This window comes from Lepidochelys kempii, chromosome 4, assembly GCF_965140285.1.
Source record: "Lepidochelys kempii isolate rLepKem1 chromosome 4, rLepKem1.hap1, whole genome shotgun sequence".
In the NCBI taxonomy this organism is placed as follows: Eukaryota; Metazoa; Chordata; order Testudines; family Cheloniidae; genus Lepidochelys; species Lepidochelys kempii.
This window is the reverse complement of record NC_136383.1, coordinates 25,173,310-25,196,392: the sequence shown is the minus strand read 5'-3', so window position 1 is coordinate 25,196,392 and position 23,083 is coordinate 25,173,310. Positions and strand designations below refer to the sequence as shown.

At 42.0% G+C, this 23,083-nt stretch overlaps 1 protein-coding gene across 8 annotated transcripts in view; it reads right to left on the bottom strand.

The window, feature by feature from the left end:
* Positions 1-23,083, bottom strand: part of LOC140910243 (alcohol dehydrogenase 1-like) — a 339,057-nt gene that overhangs the window by 7,065 nt on the left and 308,909 nt on the right. For 3 of the 8 annotated variants that reach the window (XR_012158494.2, XR_012158490.2, XR_012158493.2), the window contains exons 3-4: positions 18,066-18,203; positions 1,182-1,360 (exon numbers count right to left, since the gene is read on the bottom strand). The exons of 4 other annotated variants lie outside the window; for them this stretch is intronic. The gene's annotated coding sequence lies outside the window, so the exon portion shown is untranslated. The remainder of the gene's footprint in view (positions 1-1,181; positions 1,361-18,065; positions 18,204-23,083) is intronic. One more of the 8 variants, XR_012158491.2, reaches the window with a different exon arrangement.

Sequence of the window (23,083 nt, the reverse complement as noted above, 5' to 3'; positions counted from 1 at the left end):
CAGGAACTATTTGGAGTAAAAAGCTTCTTCCCACAAATTCTGGGGGAACTGGCTCTCTCGTTCCCTGAGTGAAGAGGGACTGAAATTCCTGTTTCAAGAGACCCTCCTGACAGGGGTCCCCGAACGGGGAAGGGGAAGGAGTGGGGAACAGACTGGAAGTGGATAGAGTAACCTGTAGCCACCACCTTTGAAATCCACCTGTGCATGGTGATAAATTCCCAAACAGGTAGGAAAAATGCATGAGGTGGTCCCCAAAGGGAGGGTGGAGGTTGCGTTTGCTCAGCATATTCAGAAAAGAGGATTATTTGAGGCCCTCAACCAGGCCATCAAAATGGTTGTTTGGAGGAAGGTTTGGGTAAGAAAGTTGTTATTGGGGTTGTCCCTTTACTATGAGGCCAGGATCTCCTAGGAGACTCCATAGTCTGGAATAGGCCTGATATTGTTGATGTTGGAATGACTGGTATTGTGCTGTCTGGGATTTAGACATCTATTGTGCTGTCTGGGATTTAGACGTCTTTTTTCCAGGCACATAAATTCCAAGCACCCTCAGGGTAGCGCTAGGATCCTGGAGGGAGTGAAGTGAAGTGTCAATATCACAGCTTTTATCCTTCAAATGGGAGATCTTCCACCATGTTTTGTACCTCACAACAGCAGTGACTAAAGAACGTGAAGCTCTCTCAGTGTTGAGGGCAGCCTGTAAAGAAGCCTTTGCTCTGAGCTAGCCCGCAGAAATGACAGTTTAGAACTGATCCCTCTTGTCCTGTGGCAATTAATTAATAAAACGAGTAAACTTTGCATAGTTATTAGAATCTTATTTAATGATCAGGTTTTGGTAATTTGTTACTCAAAGTTGAAGGGCAGCTGAGGAATATCTTTCTGCTAAGGAGGAATAACTCTTTCTGCCACCTCCCTGTTTGGAGGTGTGGATCTGGATCTAGTCTGGCAGTTTCTCTCATTAACTGCATCCACCACCAGGGAATTGTTAGTGGGAGAAGAAATATTCCATCCCCTTGGCCGGTATAGAATTTTTTTGTCTGCCAGTTTACAGGTAGGTTCTAGGGTGGTGTGTGTTTGCCAGAAAGTCTGGGTTGGAGATAAAAGTGCATCTTTAATGGGCAAAGCTATTTTGCTCTGGGGGTGATGTGAAGAATATCCATAAAAGAGTGCTGAGACTCTTGTACCTCTTCCGTGGAGATTTCACAGGAGTCTGCAAGTCTCTTCGTTAGGTCCTGAATGACCTAAAATCATCCATGTAGGATGGTGGAGTTGGCATTACGACCAGGAGTGTGAAGGAGGAGGACTTATGAGAGGATGGTGTGTCTTTCTCTGGAGGTGGTTGTAGTTCCTTCTGCTCTCCGTCCTATAGTGGAGAGGCATGTGGTACCAGTGATTGCATGTAAGATACCAGTGGCTGTTGTGGAGCCAGGGGAACATTCAGCCATGTTTTCTTGGGGGTAGGAACCCAATAGAACTGGTCCACATAAGGGTTCCAGGGACTCTGATAGGCCCATTGAGGAAGTGGGTAGGTTGGGGACCCTAGGGATTTACATGAGCAGAAGGTCCAGGGTAGCTTCTGGACCCTGGTGAGTTCTCATCAGGGTACGCTTTGTGAAGTGTTGGATAGTAGGCTGAAGAACACCATACCAGGATTTCGGAGTCAGAGGGTATCATTCTTATAAGGAGGAGCTCTGGGCATTGGTGCCGGAGAGCAAGTCAGAATCTGAGCTGGCGGTTGGGTAAATACCAGGAGACTAAAACCTGCTGCAAAGTGCCGAGAGGTGGTGCCCAGTGGGTATAGAGGGACCTGAGGAAAACTTCTCTCAGTACCATGGAGGAGAGGGGACTCTGGTTTCTCTGAAACAAACAAGTCCCCTTGAGACAGGAACCTTGACAGAACTGGAGGGCTGTGATTGCCAATTACCAGGGCCCTACCAAATTCATGATCCATTTTGGTCGATTTAACGGTCATAGGATTTTTAAAATAGTCAATTTCATGGTTTCAGAGGTTTACATCTGGAATTTCATGGTGTTATACCCGTGGGGTCCTGACCCAAAAGATGGTTGGTGGGGGGCTGGGCGGGGTGGGGCGGTCACAAGGCTATTTCAGGGGAGCTGTGGCCGGGAGCCAGCTCTAAAGCCAGTGCCACCACCACCAGCACAGAAGTGAGGGTGGCAGCGAATTGAGGGTGGGTTACCATATGTCTGGGTTTTCCCAGCAGCCTTCCGACCGGGCTGGGAGGCTCACAGCTGGGGCTGCAACTTCCCTGCCCGGGTCAGAAGGCTGACAGCTGGGGCCTCACCCTCTCTGAGCGGGGGGAAGAGGTGACAGCTGGGGCCTCACCCTCTCTGAGCGGGGGGAAGAGGTGACAGCTGGGGCCTCACCCTCTCTGAGCGGGGGGAAGAGGTGACAGCTGGGGCCTCACCCTCTCTGAGCGGGGGGAAGAGGTGACAGCTGGGGCCGCAGCCTCTCTGCAGGGGAGTGACAGCTGGAGCTACAGCCTCTCCGTGCTGGGGGAGGGGGTGACAGCTGGGGCCGCAGCCTTCCACCCGAGTTTCGGGACAGACAGCCACCTTCACTTTTGTGCCACCTTCAGAACTGGGATCCCAGCCAGCAGCCGCAGAGCTTCCTGCAACCCAGGGAGGTTTCTGGCAGTGGGTCTGACCCGGCTCCAGGAGTGGCCCCTGCAGGGGAAGAGGAAGTCCCATCCCTCCCCAGCCTGGGCTGGGACTAGCAGTTGGAGCCCATCCCATGGTAGGAGCTCCCAGATGGGGTGCCCCCGGCCCTGCCCCTCTCATACAATAGCCAGATTTCACAGTCCATGACACACTTTTCATGGTCACAAATTTGGTAGGGCCCTACCAATTAGGTTTGGTGACACCTGGCTAAAGGCATCAGCTTGTCCTTTATTTTTGATATTTTGTTTTGCCTCCTGAGTAGAGAAACTGCCATCCGGCACTCTAGGGGTTAAAGAAAACCTTTGGGTTCAGCAAGCCCCACCCTGCTGTACTTGAGGCCAATAGCAGGCTTGGAGGGGGTAGAAAAGAAGGGAGCTGGCTCAACTGAGTGCTAATTAGTGGATGTGCACTTTTACTTTTCTATCTGTCTGAAGGATTGATCAGTTATCTACCAGCTAGTGCAGCTACTTGAGGTAAGTAAAGGCTCCCCTGCCAAGGAGAGACTGTAACTAAGCCCCAGCACTTGGGGCAACTGGACTAGTGGGACCATGCCCCAAAGTGAAGAGACCTGTAGGAAGTAACCCAAGGAAGTGGGTCTTGACTCCCTGCTGGGAGGGAGACCCCATTTCCCTTGTTTAGGGATTGATCTACATAGGGCCCTGAGGTGGGGGGAGGGGCTAGAGAGGGAGGGTCAGGGTTTCCCTACCACCCCATCTTGCCTTACAGACTGAAAGACTGGTGATCTAACCCTTAGGCTGCCTGGCCATGGAGACCCTATCACACCCCCTTTCCTCCAGACTTGTCTGGTAAAGGCATTTCAGCTTATATTCATAACTTTTACTATGCATTTTGTACATATATTTCACCATGATCTTGGCTAGCAAGTTATTGGTTTTCAAATTATAGCTCACACAGTATATTTTGTGCAAAGATTACTAGAGTAGTGTGTGGGGTATGATGAGGGGTGCATTTAGGTCACAAGTGTTTTCAACTTCATTATTGAATGGGAAGGAAAGAACTTACTAGCGTTCACTCAACTCTGATGCTGTGGCCTCAGTGAGGAGCTCTGTGTTACACTCCAACAAGGAGCTGTCTCCTGATCTGCTGTTGCAAAATCATCTGCAACAAGCTCTGACTGAACTTTGTGTGATGTTTCTCACCATGAAGTCCTTGACGTGTAGGCTCTTCACTTGGGCAGAACTAGTTATATATAATTAGCATTACCACTATAGTCCTAAAACAAGACCCCACTACAGTAAGTAACATACAAACACAAATAGGGTCCTTAAACAGACTCCTTACCAAGGTAAGGCTACACCAGCTCTGTTTTACTACCCAACTGTTTCTGAGTTGTTCTAAAGTTATGGTGACCCCTGAAGTGACTGAAGGAATTCTGGGTACAATGCTTATGCAAATGAAGTTTTCTGTAGCCCTGCTTCCCCCAGTTCATGGATAGATGGGAGCAGAGTGCTCCTTCCCCTTTGGAGCTTTAGGCCACAGACCTGCCATTATCATTATTTAAAGTTTATATTGCAATAGCTCCAACAGGACCAAGTCATAATTAGAGCTCCATTGGACCGGATGCTATGCAAATACTTATGACAATACAATTCCCTGCCCTGAAAAGCATACAACCTAGAAAGACCTACATATTCCATATAAAAGGGAGTGAGCTAAAATATCTAATCCATGTAGTTTTATACACCTAAACTCTTTTGCTCCATATAAATATATGGAATAGGTCTCGACTCTGTCTATTGACCCCTTAAGCTATTAGGTGAGTTTTGAGGATGCAGTTACAGGACCTGATAATGACTGATTCTGGGAGGATAGCAAAGGGGTGAATGAGTGAAAGGGAAGCTAGAATCCTACTGTTGGCACACCCTGAATAGGAAGTGCAAGGGACTGCACCATCTGAAACACTGGGCATTGAAGTGGTGGGGCATAGCCACAACCCCATCTTCATTCCACACCCACTAGAAGCTGGAGGCTAGTCCCAGAGGGAGCGTACACTGCATCTTTTAAATGGCTGCTGTAGATACCACCTCAGTGTGTAGTCTCCAATGTGACCCAGGAAGCAGTCTGTTTGCCTGTCTCCTCCGTATTCATAATGTTTCTGGCAGCTGCCTCAGCCTGGGGCGCCTCTAACCTCCTAAAGCAGATGTGGCTTAAAAAGCCTCAATATAGCTCAACATGTTCAGCTAAGCATTCCTATTTGGGGGAGCTTACCCAAAAGAGACCTTCAGAGCTTTTCGGGTCATGCTCTCAGACAGCTTTTAAAGTTTTCTTTATATTTTTACAATGCTATCATTTTGTCATTAAAATTACATGTCTGAGGGTATGATTTTATCGATCATTTAAATTTGAAATGATCCAACATTATCGACATGATACCATCTAGTCAGGACAGGCAAGTTTGCAGCTCTAGCAGAAAAGCAAAAGGAAAAATATAACTAGCCCTGTAACTTATTCAAAGTAGCAAACCATCAGGCATTCAAGAATGGATGCATTTGTGTGCCCCTACAGCTGAAGATGCACCTATTTGCTGGTTACAGCATGTGGAAGTGCATGCGTTGTAAGAGGGAGGTAGAGAAAATAACTGAATGTAGAGATCCCATGTCATGACCGTGTTATGTGATCACGTGCAGTATAGTTTGTCTAAATGTTGCTTTCCAGGACTATATCATAATATAACAGTCTGGTGCAAGTCTCAAATGCTAGGCTATTTACACTGAGGTCAAGGGCTTCTTAGCTTTTGATCTGTGCCCTTTATAGCTGTATTCATTTTAATTCTTCCGAACAGATGTTTTTCTGCCTGAAAAGAACTGCAGCTATAATCTAACTGCCTAAAATTGTAGGCTCTGTTGTAAAAGATGCAGGGGATAAATTGTCAATACATGCTGTCCAAAGTGTAATGACAGTATTTAAAATTTTTTTATGACTGAACTCTGGAATGAGAACAATTTACTAGATTAAGAACAAAAAGAATCTTTCATAAAAATGAATATTTAATCCATGTAGTTAGTCATATAATTGTTCAGCCTCGGTTCTACCATGTTTCACTATTTTTTTCCCCTCAAGTTTAAAGATAACCTGAATATGTTAAAATAATGGGAGGCTGTCAGTCATATTCTGATCCTTTAGGAATGCATGTATGTGGAATGGTTGGGATTCCGAACTCAACCTTATTCCATATATACCTGTGAATCTTCTGAATGACTAATGTAGTGATTCTAAAAATACAAGACCCACTGGATCCATAGTATTTAACATAGAAGAATTTGCTTGTGAGGGACATCTGTGAAATATGAATATCCCAATTTACCAAGTAACCCTAAAACCAGAACTTAAGGCCAAAACCTGATTATAAAGATACGAAAACATAGCACAAATGTGGATTGTAAAAATCTCTACAGCAGTTCTCAACCTTTCCAGACTACTGTACCCCTTTCAGGAGTCTGGTTTGTCTTGCAAACCCAAGTTTCACCTCACTTAAATTACTTGCTTATAAAATCAGACCTCAAAATACAAAAATGTCACAGCACACTACTACTGAAAAATTGCTCACTTTCTCATTTTTACCATATAATTATAAAATTGATTAGAATATAAATATTGTACTTGTATTTTAGCATATAGTATATAGAGCAATATAAAACAAGTCATTGTCTCTGTGAAATTTTAGTTTGTACTGACTTTGCTAGTGCTTTTTATATAGCCTGTTGTAAAACTACATGAGTTGATGTACCGTCTGGAAGACCTCTGTGTTCCCTCTAGGGGTATATGTATCCCTGGTTGAGAAACACTGATCAGGAGACTATGTAGCCCACTGGCAAGGGACACTACTAGGACTGGCTGGAACACAATTCCATTTCATGAAAAATGATGCATCAAAAAACAAATTCATTCATATACAAAACAAAGATGTTTTGAAGGCTCATGAACAAAACAAGGGAGAGTGACCCACCTCAAATTTGCCCATAGACTGATGGGTAGAACATTCAGCAGGCATGTGGGAGAACCAGTTTGAAGTCCCTGCTTCTAAAGATCAAGGGCTTCAACCAGGGTCTCCCACATCCCTGGTAAGCACCCTCACCACTTGGCTATTAGCTATTCTGGGATCTCTCCCCCATCCTGGATCTTTATATATTAAAAAAAAAATAGAAATGAAACATTTCTCCACAACTCTTGGTTTTGACAAAATGGTATTTTTCTACAGAAAAAAGTTGTCAAAGCTTGACTAGCTCTTGACACTACAGTAACATAACTATCAAGCAGATCAGATAATACTCTTACAAATTTTCCCTGTAAACTCTGTCAAGATGGTCAGAGCAAGTCACTGAAGGGTCAGATAGTAGGACTTGGTGATACAGGAGCAGAGTAGACCAAGGTCTCAAAGCCACAGCTATCAAGGAGAAGTACTAGTGGACTATATCAGCATGTACCAGTTTTCTTCAAGCCTCAACCTAGCATCACCTGAAACAGAACCATAGAAGCAAATAACTCGGTTATATGGCCCTGATCCAAAGCCCATTGAAATCAATGGAAAAACTCCCATTGATTTCAGCAAGCTTCGAAACCTATTCTGTGTCAATATGTAAAGTATGGAGGCTTTTAATAAGCCTGGTTAGCTACCAAGTTTTCCTATTAAGCATCAGCCATTCTGCTGATGGAGCAGGACTGCGGAAGACTGTCCTGATAACCAGCAACATACTCTTTAAAGAGAAGTGTCACTGTTAATTAATTTCTGGTGGCCCTTATTTAAGCAGCTATTGCAGACTGTTGGTCAAATTCAGTGTTAATATAAGACAACAGCTCTGCTAGAATCAGTGGAGTACTACCCCACTTATGGGCTTTTTTTTAAAGAATACAAATGTCTTGTCATTCTGGCTGGTGGCTGAGTGTGGGAATCAGGTTTTCTGTACTTAACAGTGATCATGAGAACTAAGTAATAAGAGAATCTACTGCTGACTACAAGCTAGTTGTAATTGAAGGAAATTTTTCTTCCTTGTACTGTTTAGTACACTTAGAGTATAATCATTCCTCAGGATCAGCACAAGTTTTTCCTTCAGAACACAGGCTAAAATGTTTGAAATATTGTGTTATCAACCTGTTTAGTGCTCATATGGGCCTGTGAGGTTTAGGAACATTAATAAAAATCTTTCTAGGAAAGTGGTCAATAATAGTGCTCCAGCAAAAGACTCAGACTTTTCAGTGTCCTTGATTCATCCTGGTAATGTCTTTCCTACACATTACAATGGTCTGTAGAAAACTACTCCTCTCCCTGGATGTCTCTCTATGGAGGAGAAAAATTGTTTTAATAAATCACAGTGCAACATCGCTACCATCCACAGCTCTGCTCAAATAGCTGCAGTCTGACTCTGTCTCTGACTTCAGCTAAACCAGACACTCTCAGGGATTGGATCATGCACTGCATAGGGGCAGAGCACTCCTTATACGTGCAAGGAAAACCGTGCTCCGAACAAGACCAAGGAACTCAATCCTGCCTTAATGAGTATGGTCTGTCTAGGCCACTTTCACCTGCACCCAACAGTCAGTGCACCATGGTTTGGGAATCTCTGCAAGAGAAAGGAGCGGACTACGGTAATGCACATTGGAGCTCAGGGCAGACAAGTAATATAGCCTGGGTTTGTATTACTAGTCCATGACCCTCCTCATCTGTTGGGATCTTTCAGAGGGTTCACTGGGGCAGCAATGGCCAGGAGTGTTCCTAGCAGTGTGGCCCTACTGGAGCCATGCTGCCAAGGAGTGGGATTAGCATTACAGTGGGCCAGAGCTAGTGTAGAGGCCTTGGGCAGATAGAGGCTATACCCCTGATTTCCTTCTAAGCCTCTGTGGATGGGCCCAGCAGGCTGTTCTGTCACAAAGTGGGGTAAGCTCCCCTGCTCTGGGCACTTCACAAAACAAGGCCATGTCCAAAGGTAGGTCAGACTCCTAAATCCATGCTGTGAAACCTTAATAAAAGTGGCCTGATACTGAGAGGTGTTGAGCATAAGCAGCTCCCATTGACTTCAAGGAGTTATGAGCCTAACTTTAGACACCAAGTTTCCAATTTTAGCCATGGGCCCTGTGCTGAAGAATACATCTCCATTTAAAAGGACACAACAAGTGAGGGTCATAAAAAGCTTCCCAAAGGTGGAGGGGAGGGGGAAGGAGACAAAGAGCTCTGTTCCTCAGCAAGGCATACACATTTTGATAGCTCAGATCCTTTTTATGATGGTGATTATCTGTTTATCTATTCTCCCTCTCACTTCCCACAAATGAGCCAGCAAGATCTCAGGAGGGTTGTGAATGAATGAACATGTATTTGGCAAGCATTCAGAGCAGTGTATTAAATAGTTTGTGACTTCCACTAAAAGTGGATATAGTGGAGTAGAAAGTAAGCAGGTTTCACTGTACACAAGAATGCTTTATTGAAAGTGTTGTCAAACTTGCCACTCCAAACTCCAGTTTTCAGAATTAAAAAACCTAGCTTTATTTTACAATTTGTTCCACGTTGCCTTATGAATTCCTAGCCTGGTAAAGTAGAGGGACATATGAGAGAGAGTTAGACAAACTGAAACCCATTAAATGTCACTTTTTCCATCCTAAACGCTTTATCAGTTTGGGCTTTCTTGTTCTTATAAGCAGACTTTCATTTTAATCTCTGCAAGTAACACTCTTAATATTCAATGGGTTTTTTTATGTGTATATGTTTTTAATTGCAACCGAAGTGTTGAAAGATTGAAAATCAGATACTGTGCATGTCTTAATACCTTTAAGACATGAATATGCATATCTATATTTATTAACCGCTTAAGACAAGTGATATGGCATTTTTGAGGCCTGATTTCAGTGATCTGCACAATGACTAGACTGAAGTAAAGCCACACGTCTCTGATTCTACAAGACTGTGCAGAACTATATGTGCATCTCCCAATGCATTTAGTGCAGGGGTGGACAAACTTTTTGGCCCGAGGGCCACATCAGGGTCGCAAAACTGTATGGAGGGCTGGGTAGGGAAGGCTGTGCCTCCCCAAACAGCCTGGCCCCCACCCCATATCTGCACCCCCCAAACTCCTGACCCATCCAACCCCCCTTGCTCCTTGTCCCCTGACTGCACCCCACACTGGGACCCCACCCCCATCCAACCCCCTATCCCCTGATTGCCCTGACCCCTATCCACACCCCTGCCTCTAACTGCCCCCTGGGACTCCACCCCCTATCCAATCCTCACTGCCCCCAGGACCTCTTGCCCCTTATCCACCCCCCTGCCCTTACCATGCTGCTCAGAGCAGCAGGAGCTCGCAGCCCCACCGCTGGCTGGAGCAGCAGACCAGAGCACTGACGGTGCAGTGAGCTAAGGCTGATGGGGATGGGGAACAGCCTTCCCAGCCGGGAGCTCAAGAGCTGAACAGGATGGTCATGCAGGCCAGATGTGGGCCATAGTTTGCCCACCTCTGATTTACAGCAGGCCCATTAACCATGGTTGAAAAGGCTGCAATACCACAGCCAAGACTAGAACTAAGTGGACTGGGTCAAAGAAATTAGAGTACCAGATACTGGAGATGCTTTGCCACAACCTTGTCCAGTATTATCCTATCAGCCAATCATCTGCCAAAGCTCTCCCTACTGTGACATCAGTGACAATTCCAATAAGACAAGCTCAACCTCCAGATCCCCATGAGGTAAGAGGAACATTCTCATTGTTTTTATATATTTTTGGCTTATTGAATATTCCTTTGCCTCTCTAGTCCATGATCTTGGCTTGTGTTCACAATAATGACATGATCCTGTGGAGTGCTGAGCCTTCAGCTCCCATTGACTTCAGTGGGAGATAAGGATGCTCAGCACCTCAAAGTATTGTGCCTACGTGGATTCTGTGGTAGAGACGCATCTGCTTCGAGTGCATTTAATTGACCCTCCAAAGTCATTTTTACACCCTGCCAGGGATATGGTCCCTTAAATACACATGACAGTGGATGGTGTAAGACATTTTCCCCCCACCCATGAGTTAGAAGTGATACATAAGGAGAGGAATGAAGAATTGCCATGTGAGTCCAGAGAAAATGTGTGGTAAGAGATGAAAGTGAATTCAAGAGTAGATTTCACTAGGACTTCTAATGAAGATAAGCGATCTCAAAAGAAGAGATGTGACTGGAGAGCTGAAAGACTAGAAAATTTCTTTAAAAAATGGTTGCGGGAAATGAAAGGATATGACCAAGTGTGCTAATGGCTGAGAAAAGTGGGAAGGTAACACAGAAGGTCAACAGAAGAACTGTGGAGATCTAGGACATCTACAGTAAATGAAGACCAGCTGCAAGGATTATTTAAAAAGCACATGAAATAATATATTCTGCCTAAAAGTACTTGGTTAGATCTTTCACTGGTGTAAATCAGCATTGACTAAAGTTCCATCCTAGTGTATTTAGTCTTATGACACATGACTGGTGTAATTTCACTTGCAACTCTGCCTTTGGGGAAAGCATCAGTGCCATGACTACTAACTTAAATTCAATAATTAATATTGAATTTAGGCAGTTGAGTAATTAAATTAGAAATTCAGTAGGACTGCTCATGCACTTAAAGTTGAGCACATGCTTAAGTATTTGCAGGCTATTGGGGTCTCAGACTGCAGTCTGATCTTGTAGCCCAAAGACTTGCAAGGGAATGAAGTATTGGACTCAAAGTGTCACCAAAAATGCACTAAAATGGTGTTAAATTGACTTTTTTCTTTTGCAATTTATCTTGGGATGTTCCACTGAATGAATTCTTATTGGGAAAGAAAACTATAAGTTGCTTGACTAACCATCCTTTATCAATAGTGTAGTTAACATTCTTTATTTGAGATAATCAAGATTTTCATTCACAACAAGTCTTCAGTTGTTTACTGTTTCATTGTTCTGGATACTTATTATTATATAGAGCCAAATCATCAGATGTAAATTGGCATAGCACCATGAAATCCAGGGAGGCACAATGATTTATACCAGCTGAGGATCTGGCCTGTCTGTAGATCAATAACCCTTTACAAATATGTGTGCCATTGAATTTGGGGGGATGAATTTCATTTTCTTTCATTATTGGCTCATTAAGCACAAACTGTTTGCCAGATCTTATTAAAAAGAAAACGAGAATGAAGACACTTACATGACTTTTTTTAACAAGAATCTGTGCAGCTTTACACACCATTCCTAATGTGTCCAGAATTACCGGAAGTACAGGGATTAGGTTAGTGGGAGCAACTATCACATGCTTCCACAAGACCTGTCTCTAAAGGCTAAATATCTTCTCAGCACTGCCCTAAAGTAGCATATTTTTGCAGAAGTGCTTGTTTCTTTTTGTTAGTGGACTCCTCTTAAAAACCCAACGCCTCCCCTCCAGATTTTTGCATTTTAATATACTCCCCTGATTAGAATTGGCAATGATTAGAGATGCAGCTTGGTTATTTCTATCTTAAATATGTACACAGCTAAGTCCTTGAAAAAGTTTACAATCCCTTCAGTTCTGCATGGTTAACTCTACAGATCTTGACCATTAACATTCAGGACTGAAGTGGTTAAATTTCAGCAGACCCCTTCTCCCCCCAAAAAAGGGTTGGAGAGTGATTTGAACTTGAAGAGCAATAAGAGTCCACTGTTGTACTAAATGGCTATCATAGCTACAGAGTGATTTATTACAAACTGCGCTGCAAGGTACAAATAACCTTCAAATGTTACCAGAGAAGGAGATATCAGAGAAAAATGTGTTTTGGTGTCATGGATATCTCCCCAGACCACCAGCAGATTTTTTTTCCGAGACACAATAGGACTCAGTGTCAGGCAGTAACATCCAGTTTGAAGAATGACTTTGTAAGCAGCTGCAAGACAATCTGTACTTACTGTGCAGTTAATAGCACCCCCCCACACACCTCCATCACCATTCCTCCCGTCCCCCGACTCACGCAGCAAACTTGAAATAGCTAACCTGACAATTAAGGCCTTCAAACCCAACTATGAAGTAAAGGCTGTTGCTGTTGCATAGTTGAATTTAGACAGTAGTTGGAAAGATTAAAGGCAGAGAAATGAGTTCCTGGAGGCTGAGACAGGACAGATTAGCTGCAAATTTGCTTGTTTTTAGTTTGAGTCCAGCTGCTATGCAGATGCAGAGGATCTTGCACAACAAGCATATTGATTGATTGTTATGACGTGGCACGTACTCAGAATGACAAGGTAATTTCAGCACACAGTGATGCTGAAATAAGTCATCTCAATAAGTGGAGGTAGGAGTACTAAGACAACCACCTACAGCATGTACTGACCCCAGAACCAATTTTTTGGAGGTTTGATCACATCACGAAGCTCATGATTATCCTGACAATAGGAGATGACCAATAGATGGAGAAGAGGGGCTTATTTGTCTCGCTTTTAAGTATTCATCTTTATCACACTGTGAATTTTAGGCCTGGGAACCCAAATTATCTGAAAATACAGCCCACTTTCTTTCAGGCTAAACAGATGTGCAGATTTGTATTGCTCATGAACTAAACAAGCCATTACTAAACTTTTTGTACTGAAGATACAAGCACAGGCAAAGGGTGGTTGGGTATTTTTGAGAAGACTTAAAACTTAAAATTTTCAGATGCAAATTCTTAATGTTAGGCCTGGACAGCCATGTGCCAGCACCTAAACAGAAGGGTTTTTATGTGCCTTAATATGGGATTGAGGAGCCTAATGCTGAGCACCCAGGTTTGAAAATATTGGTCTGTATATTTTTTATATGTACACCTGGTTCAGGCTGCAGCCTTTTGACAAGCTTCCAGCATGGCCCTCCATAGTAAAAATTTTTGGAAATCCTGACTTACATTCTACATTTCCTTGTCCTTATGAAGTTTGTGTTCAAATTCAGCTTTCAGAACAGTCACTTCAGCACAGTTCTTGAAGTTGGCAGTTCTCTCCTCTACAGAAGCAGTAAAGCTTGGGCAGCGACAGTGCAAACCTCATGACACTACCCTGCCAGTGGTGAGATTACCCAAGTGTAGTTCAGTCTCCATGCCCTATTTATTCTAATCGAGCAATCACTTATAACACACCCATCATCTTGGTCTTTCAGCAGAAACTGCTACATAAAGGTGCCAAAGCATGTCAATTTGTGACTGGTTTTGGTGATATGGAACTGGGCACTGGAGTTAAGCCTCTCCCAAACTTGTTTCACACAGGCCACTGATCAGATGGCAACAACATGTGGTCACTACTGCCCTGACCAAATTTTTACCAGCAACCTTATTCCATTAGCAATCTCACGCCATCTGGTCCCACAGTGCTATAAATCTTCTGATGTATTAATAAACCAATTGAATATAGCTGTACATATTAATAACCAAAAGCAGCTGGTGGTTGTTTATGAGCTTGCTATTTTCCCTGATGCTTCAGCCACCCTAGTATAAAGTTATAAGTGAACTTCAAGGAAATGAATAGGGTTTTAATTTGTCTACCAGCAAACCAAAATAAACTAATCTTTCATAACCAAAGATTTTCATTGGAATGGAAATTATACTCAGGGTAAATGTCATTTCCCTGCTTATAGTTGAAGTTCAGCCCTTGAACAGCATTGTCTATTCCCATTATTACTCTCTAAACTCCTGACAGTTCTTATATTAATTGCACCAGATTGCTTGCCTTATGTTGTTGTCGTTTGTTTGTTTTTTTTCTTTAAAAAGTCAGCATCCCTTCAAATATGGGTCAGGTAAGGAGAAGAAAAGGGAAGTTAAACTTTGGGCACGCTCTTTACTGACAGAACCAAAAGCTGGGTATCCCCAAGTACTTTCCCAAGGTAATTCATTACTAGGACTATAACCCTAATTAGAATGGAACTAATTTATAGCAAATCTGGCAAAAGTAAGACCTCATTTACTGTATTGATGGGCCCAAGCCATTAATTTCCAAACCAAATTTAATCTTTTTTTCCAAAAGGTTAGAGGTGTTTGGCTCTGTGGTTTTGTTTTCAATCCAACAGATCTGAACCAGCTGTGAATTTCAGATTTCAAAGTATGGGGATGTTCATATCTGTTGTGTTGGATTAGGCTTTTGTCTATATTATTGTGCAGGAAACTGACAGCACCAAATAGGTGTAGCTTAATGCATAAATCTCATTGAAATTCAATGTCATCTGAGTGTCTAATTTACTTAGGCTCTTAGAAGTGATTTTTCAAATGTAAAAATTATAATTGCTGTTCTACATTTCTGTTCAGAGTGAGGTTTTTGTGTGTGTGGGGCGGGAGGGGAGTGGTGGTGATTTCACAGGTTTCAGAGGAACAGCTGTGTTAGTCTGTATTCGCAAAAAGAAAAGGAGTACTTGTAGTCTCTAAGGTGCCACAAGTACTCCTTTTCTTTTTGGTGATTTCACACACTTCTCTATACACAACCTGCTTTTTCTTTCTTTAGAATGGATACATTAAACATAAGCAGAAGGATGTTACCAGGATGACCTAGCATGTCCACTGCATGGTTTGGTTATGCTGACTTCAAAGGACTCCTTCTGCAATTTATAGAAGTTCAGATGTTGGCTTTGAGAACTTGTATCACTTAAAGAAAAAGAAGAAAGGTTCCTTTGCCTCCCCTTTCCTCCTCCAATGTCTTTGCTCAGCAGATGCTGCCCAGGGCACCCTCCACATCATGCTATGTATAGTCCTTTATTTACAGGCTACAGCACCTCAGGTAGCACCATTTAGGGCTGACAGGTCAAGAGGATGACCTGTATGCTGAGGAGAAAGGTGTAAGGTAAATTACCATTCAGTCACCTGCATTTGGGGAATGTCAGAGGAGAAATGAAAGGGCAGGAACCCTCATCTTAAAAGAAACCATAGCATTGTTTTCAGGATGCTGGCTGAAGGCTGTTTAAAGTGATACTACCCAAAGGGAATTTTCCAGTTTGCTGGCTTTGTGGCTTGACTGAACTGGTGTTTAAGAAACTATCCTCTCTTCAGTTGCCACTGATAAAATTATACTACTTTACAAAAGCTGTTGAAAAACTACAAGAAAAACACACACATAGGAAACAAGTGCACTGCCAACATTCGCAGTCACAACCTGATCCAAAGCTCACTGTAGTCAGTGGACAGATGCCACTGATTTAATGACCTTTGGCAGAGGCCCTTAGTGCATGCCAGCAGCTCAGAACAACAACAACAAAAAAGCATTGGTGAAGTGGCTCATAAGACATTCATTCTAGAAGATGTGGGGCATCTTAGTAAGCATATTTAGGTACTTTTAAAGAAGCATTACGTCAAAATCTGCTCTGCTACACTCATGATATTCCATCAGAAGTTGTAGTTGCAAAGCTACAACTGAGGGCAGGATTTGACCCCGTAGTTCTGGAAGTATTTACATAAATGACTATCTATTTGACCTTGATACAGGTAATAAAAAGCATTGGCATTTTAATAAACCAAAAAGTATTGTCAAACTTAGATTAGGTATAGTTTCAAAATGGTATCCAAGGATACTCCATCCATAAAACCTATGCTAGGGCTTTGAAAAATTCTCAATCAAATCACATGGAGACCAATGGCCACCGCCAAAAGAACCATGCAGTCTGTTAGATGCTGCCTGTTCTGGTTCTCCCAATCCCAGGCTCTCTACTCTGAAATGTTTTTTAAAGTGAACAATAATCCTGTCTTCTGCAGGCCTCTCATGTTCATCAGAAGCAGGGCAGACAAAAGTATGCATAGTCTAGATATGGTAGCTGTCCCATTCTGTTGGTGTACTATTGTACACCAAGCCCCATTGTTCAACTACCTGTGTTCCCCATAAAACACTCCAGTGTAATTCACATCTTTTGCATTCTGGTCATTCAGTCTTTTCTCTTTGGCAAATGTATTGGTGTTTTCCAGAACGTATCCTCTGTATGCAGCTCATTCAGTCTCCCCTTTTTAGTGAGTTCAAATTATGATACATTCCAAGTAATTGTTTAGATTTACATTCATCTGAGTCTCATCTCACTTGTTAGTCAGTGCACTTAAGAGGATGAAGCTGATTCTGAGCCACAGTCCCAGAGGTGAAAGATAGATGCTTTATCATATAAATCCCAAACTGTTGTCATTCTTTTTGTCCTATTTCAAGAGACAAAGGGATACAAAGTGGAACCTTTTCAGAGCTAGGCAGTGGTGAAAGCTGTAACCCTAGCTGTAATTAGTCATACATAGAAGCCTAATTTAGTGAAGGACTGGAAGAGTATGGCGTTTTTAATGTTTCAGACTAAAATGTATATTGAGTAAGAGTAGACCTCTTACAGTTCTGATACAAGAAGAACACCTAAGACATACTTATATTCTTAAAAAGTACAAGGATGAATGTGAATTTTGAAAAGGAAGAGACCTATTATAGTGGCATTGAACCAATTAAAAAGATACAACTGAACTACAACAATGGTCTCTTTCCATGTAAGCCTAAAAACACACACATTCAAATCCAGGGTGTATGCACTTTCTTTTACACTCTTTTTGAAAAGAGAAAATAGTTTGCACAGAGCTGGGAGAAATTGGATTCTAATGAGATTTTTTTTTTCCACATCTAAAATGAACACATTAGGGCATATTCTACTTTCTGTGCCTGCAAATTTCATTAATGTGAGTAAGTGATGAGTGTGTACTGAAGACAATAGACTCCATTGTGTCCCTCTGGTCTGTGAGCTGTGGGATAATGCTTTCATTGCTGGGTCAGGTAAAAATGCAGATTCAGCCACCTTTAGTCTTTCCTAGGTACTAGCTGCTTTTAGAAGTGCTCCTTTATGATTGGAAATTATTTTAAAAACTGGTCTTTGAGGTGCCTTGCGGTCAAGATGTGGCATAGGAAAACTGATCTGTCCTTCCCAGCACTTTACTCTATCAAATGCTGGGATAGAGATGGGGAAGGCTTCCACCTGGGGCAAAGTAAAGGGGATGGTCATTGACTGTCGAAATCATTTGAAAGAACACAGGCGTATTTACACTGTTTGGGGAAGGAAAAGCAGCAGAGAAATAAGGCAGAAAGGAAGGTGGGTGACAGATTGGTACCACCTAGATACCAGGGTGATTGACACTAGAAAAACAGTACATAGATGGATGTTGGGAGGATAGGAGTGAGTCTGTGAGGGGCCATAAGTTAGCAGAGATTTGCTAAAACCAGCATCTCTCAAATGTATATGCTGGCCAGCATGTACAAGCTCCAAGGATCTTTCTAAGGTGAAGAATGGATTCTTACTCATTAAATTACTAGAATGAAGAACTGCATACAACTCTGTTGGCAGGGGACAGGCATTCTGCATGCTCAAGCCATTAAATGAACTGTATTGTGAGCTCCCAGGCCAAGGACCCCAAATCAGAATTTATATCCTAGCACACCATGCATGTGAAGAAAATGGTGGAACCTGACATTTCTGGCTACTGCCAGCTTTCTGATGTTGGCAGGTCCATTGAGCCAAAGTGATTTTCATCTATTTCAGCTCCCCAGAGCTGAAGACAAGGGTAGGAGATAGTTCTCACAAGGGCTTCCTGAAGTGTCCCCGTAGCTCTGAAATGATATGACAGGATGTTTTGTCACTAGCAGTATTAAAGGGAACAATGAATGTTAAAACAGATATTGATGACAGAACTAGGGGTATGGTTTTTTTGACAAGCTAGGAATATTCTCTCCCCTCCCTGTCCCCCTACTATAGTTGCCCTGGGTGTAAATATTTAATAACTTCATAGTCAGACTGTATTTTCTCCCTCCTTATATTTGATTTAAAGTGATCATTTGCTAAACATTACAACACATTATTTACCTTTGTCCACAGCTTTTGAGGCCTTTCACTTTTGCAGGAGTGGCACAGAAAAGCCAAGATAAGGCACAACACATGTCTTATCTACATGGTGTGTGAGCTGAACTGAACACTTAACTAGAATGATATTGTGACTTAAAATAGCTTAAGTTTAAAAAAAGATTATACAGCCATTTACAACAGGAATAAAATAATGGCTCTGTTCTTTTTACAAATAGTTCGACCTATTACGATGCAATTCATGATTCAGCTGTTTGGTGTATGATCTATTTTTAAAAGAAGATTCTAGCAGATTTGTAGAAATCATTATGGAAAAATGAAGTGCAGTTAAGCGTAAGCTTGATAGAACTGCAGGGCCTGGACAGGCTACGCTAGAGAAATCCTTTACCATAGCAGCAGAAGAGTGGAAAAGGGCAACTGAAGATCTTAACTCTTAAAAGATGACAAAGGCAGTGTAACTTGGCTGTTAGAATGGTTGAGAACCATTCAGTACTGCTGAGTTTTGTTCCCAACTCTAAACTCTGTATCACAGTTTAGTCATCTGTAAAATGGTTACAATTTATACACCATACAGAGATAGTGTGAGAATCAGGTTGTTTATAACTTGCCTTACAATTCTCCCAAGAAAGGAGCTATACACAATACAAAGTATTAATATTAAAAGCAGAAATGGAATAGAACTTATTCTAGAAGCCCTCATTCAAGGGGGAATCCATTGATCAGTACCCCTCATATCCAAGTTTCCAGCCTGCAAGCCTTCTCCTGACAGAGGAGATGGCATGACAACTGTTACTGTGTAAACGTGGATTACTTAAAACAATGTGTTGCAAGAATCTAATGCTTTGTCATAGACCCCAAAGTACTTTACAAAGGTGGATAAGCACTCTCCCCATTTTATAGATGGAGAAACAGAGGAACAGACTAATTGAGCAATTTGTTCACGGTCATGCAGTCAGTGGCAGAGTCTGACTGAACCCAGCTCCCCTAACTGCCAGTCTACAGCTTAAACCTTTCCATTACTGCTGCCCTGTACAAGAACGGTAATTGGGGTGGGGAGAAGATGATGTGCTAGTAGGCAGCTGGGTGGGAGGAATAATTCAATCCTCTCTCATTTCTCATAACTAGAGTGCCATTGGATTTTCTTTCTTTCATGTTAGTATGACTTAGATACACTGCAACTCATTAAGGGTAATTGAGTTAAGTCAATTTGTTATCCAAATAATAAAGGAACAGTGTGTACTAAAAATGAATTTGCACCATGTCACACTAGTTCAACTCTGGGAACTAACATGAAACAATTTATTCCTTTCCAGTTTTTTCCTGTTAGGGAAATAAATACTTCACAGAGCAATACCCAATTCCCTTTCAGTTCTTATCTATCCTCTTTATGCTGTCATAACCCTCCCCCCCCACCCCACTGGTTCAAACATCCGAAATGACACACACGATCTGTGGTGGCCATCAGTGAGTTGGGGCACTTGGATAAACAGCACCGGGACTTGACTTATTGAGCAAAAGGCTAATTCACGTGTCCGTTTAAGAGTATTTAAAATAAAGAGCTTTGTCAATTAAGATGGATATCATTAGTACTCCTTTGTCTGTGTCCTTTGATATAGTGGACATTGCATCTTACAACATTTTTCCAGCAACAAGGTTATAACAGTATATAAATGTTAATTTATTTTTTTTAAGATGGATGTTTCAGTATGCTGCTCAGTTGATCAATATCTACTGATTCAAATATCTGAAAACTACTTCACTCTTATAATACTCTTATGTACAACACTTCTCATTCATAGATCTGAAAGCACTTTGTCAAGGAAGGTAAGGATCAGTATCCCTATTTCATAGGTGAGGAATCCCTGGGATACTGTAAAGCACATAAGAATGGCCTTACTGGGTCAGACCAAAGGTCCATCTAGCCTAGTTTCCTGTTGTCAGACAGTGGCCAGTGCCAGGTGCCCCAGAGAGAATGAACAGAACAGGTAATCAAGTGATTCATCCCCTGTTGCTCATTCCCAGCTTCTGGCAAACAGATAAGGTTACTTGTCCACACTCACATAGCAGGTAAGCGTCCTATATATGGGGTGATGAACTGGAACATCTCGGCACCTCTGGATCTTCCCATTGCTTAGATGACCTTGAATATCCGATTTATTGCTCAGTTGAAGATACCTCTAACTTGTCAGAAGGACCTGAGATCTCTGTTTTTCATCTACATGCAGGAGACTGACTGGTACAATTTGGGCCAATTCTAAAACTTTTAGAGCTTGGATTCATTATTCAGGGAGAGCCAAGTGCAGCAGAGAAAATGCACTCTGCAAAACTGACTTCTTTGTGCTTGTTCATCAGAATGCTATGTTCTATTTGCTCAATTACTTCTACAGTAGAACCTGAGTTACAAAAACCTTAGAAATGGAGGTGGTTTGTAATTCTGAACACATGCTACAGTGGCTCTTCCAAAAGTTTAGCTTGATATAGCTTTGAAACTTTACTATGCAGAAGAAAAATGCTGCTTTTAACCATCTTAATTTAAATGAAACAAGCAGAGAGAAATTTGTTTATCCTGTCAATTTTTTAAAATTTACATGATTTGCTTTTTTAAAAAAATCTTTGTTGCCTGATTGCATACTTCCAGTTCCAAATGAGGTATGTGGTTAACCAGCCAGTTCGCAACTTTGATGCTCATATCTCTGAGGTTCTACTGTATTTTTCTGTTTGTATTGTCAAGACATGGCCCCCAAGTGGAACTGAAAATCCAAGCCCCCTCAAACACTTGAGATTCAGATTGGTTTTGGTTCCAAGTCAGATCTACATGTGGGAGGAATGATTTGTCTAGTTCTAATTTAGATGTGGTTTAAAATCTCCTGAAAATACCAAAATCTCATAAGAAAAGCTAATCTGGTTTTGAATCTGAATTCCAACCCAATCCTTGTCTGGCTTCAAAAGTGGTCCCAGATTCTATCCTAATCTGGATTTAAACACCATCTCCTCAGCACATCTGATATTTAGCTCTGTTCCTATAGCTTTTTTTTCTCTCTCTCTCTCTCTCTTCCCCCCCCCCCCTTTTTTTTTTTTAATTTGGACAAAAGTGTTAGAACTTTATGGGAGTCTCTCCTTTGCACTTGAGTTTTACTTTCGACCCTCCCAGGTGCTGAATGTATCTTTTTGTTTTTTTAATAAAAGGTGTTAAAGTACCATTTCATTATTTTCTGATGAGCCTAATTAGCAATCATTGTTATGCAGTGCAACCAATTAACATGAATACAGGCTGATTTGGAAAATCAGGTAAATCAATTTCACTTCTACGTTCAGTCATACTGTGCCAAGATTTAGCACAAAAATGTAAGAACATTAGACATGGGCCTGAATTTTACTTGCAGATGTAAACACCCCTGAACTCTGTGCAAGCTCAGATCTGCAGCTGGATCCAAACTTTGCAGCCTCCACTCAACTTTTTTTTTTTTTTTAAATTCTCCATTGATGAGCAGGACTAGAGCTCAAAAGCATCCACAAAGATAAAATTTAGCTTGTACATCGTGCTTTTCACCAATACACCTCAAGTGCCTTACAAAGGAAGGTATGTTAAATAAGTCTAACAACATATAGCCCTGTCATGGGGACAACTCTATAACTAGAGATTATCTTGCTCACTTAAATGTATCGGATCAGACTTTAATGGAGCAGCACCATGTTTATCAGCTGAGGATCTATCCTACTATTTTCAACACTTTAGCAGCAAGAACAATGGATTGCTGATATTCTCTTAGGCTGAAAAAGCATCTGTACATTTTCATAACACTGCTTATGGCAGATTAGAAGCTTTACTAATTACAGAGCATAGTTTTGTTTTACTGTACAGCTGGAAAAGATTTCATTCCCTGTCTTTTTGGCTGGAAATGAAACAGGGATGGGCAGAGATACACTTGTAAGGGAGGGAGCATGAAAGGGGAAGGACATGTGCTTGTCTCCTTTTCTTTTATTGCAGCCCTGTTCATCCAAGGGATCAATGGCCCACAGCAAGCAATCTCAACCAGAGCTGCTTGGCAGCAGGGTCGGTCTCAGCAGGTTCTGCATTGTTGGCCTTTGTCCAATCACTTGGTAGATGGGCCTTGCACCTCATGTCACTCATTCAGCCGCCTTATGGTTTTTTTTATTACTGATGCAAAGATAATGACTACTTTTAAAAAAAAACCAGACTGGGCTAAATCTGTCCTTAGTGTAACTCCATTGACTTTAGGTATGAATCCAAAGATTTCCACAGTTTACAGAAGACCAGGCCAAGCTTTGTTTGATTAGCTCACCCAAATGAGTTAACCACTCTTAATTGGGGGTATGGGGGAACCCTTATTCTAAAATCTTTCATGGCTCTCCTGGAAGTTATAATTGTCTAATCACCTAGAAAGAGCAGCAGCAGCAGGCCAGAGCCATACACCACTCTAACTTGGAGAGGCTGTCAGTGTTACACTGCAGCCTTTTTTTAGTTTGAAGGGGAAGTAAGCTAAAAGGCTGAATTCTGACTTTTCACACCCTGGCTTCTTTAATAAAATAAAATAAAAAAAGCTGTACAAAGAGTGAATCCAAAACAGAATTTAGCCCTGAAATAATACAACCATGTGGCTTTCAGGTT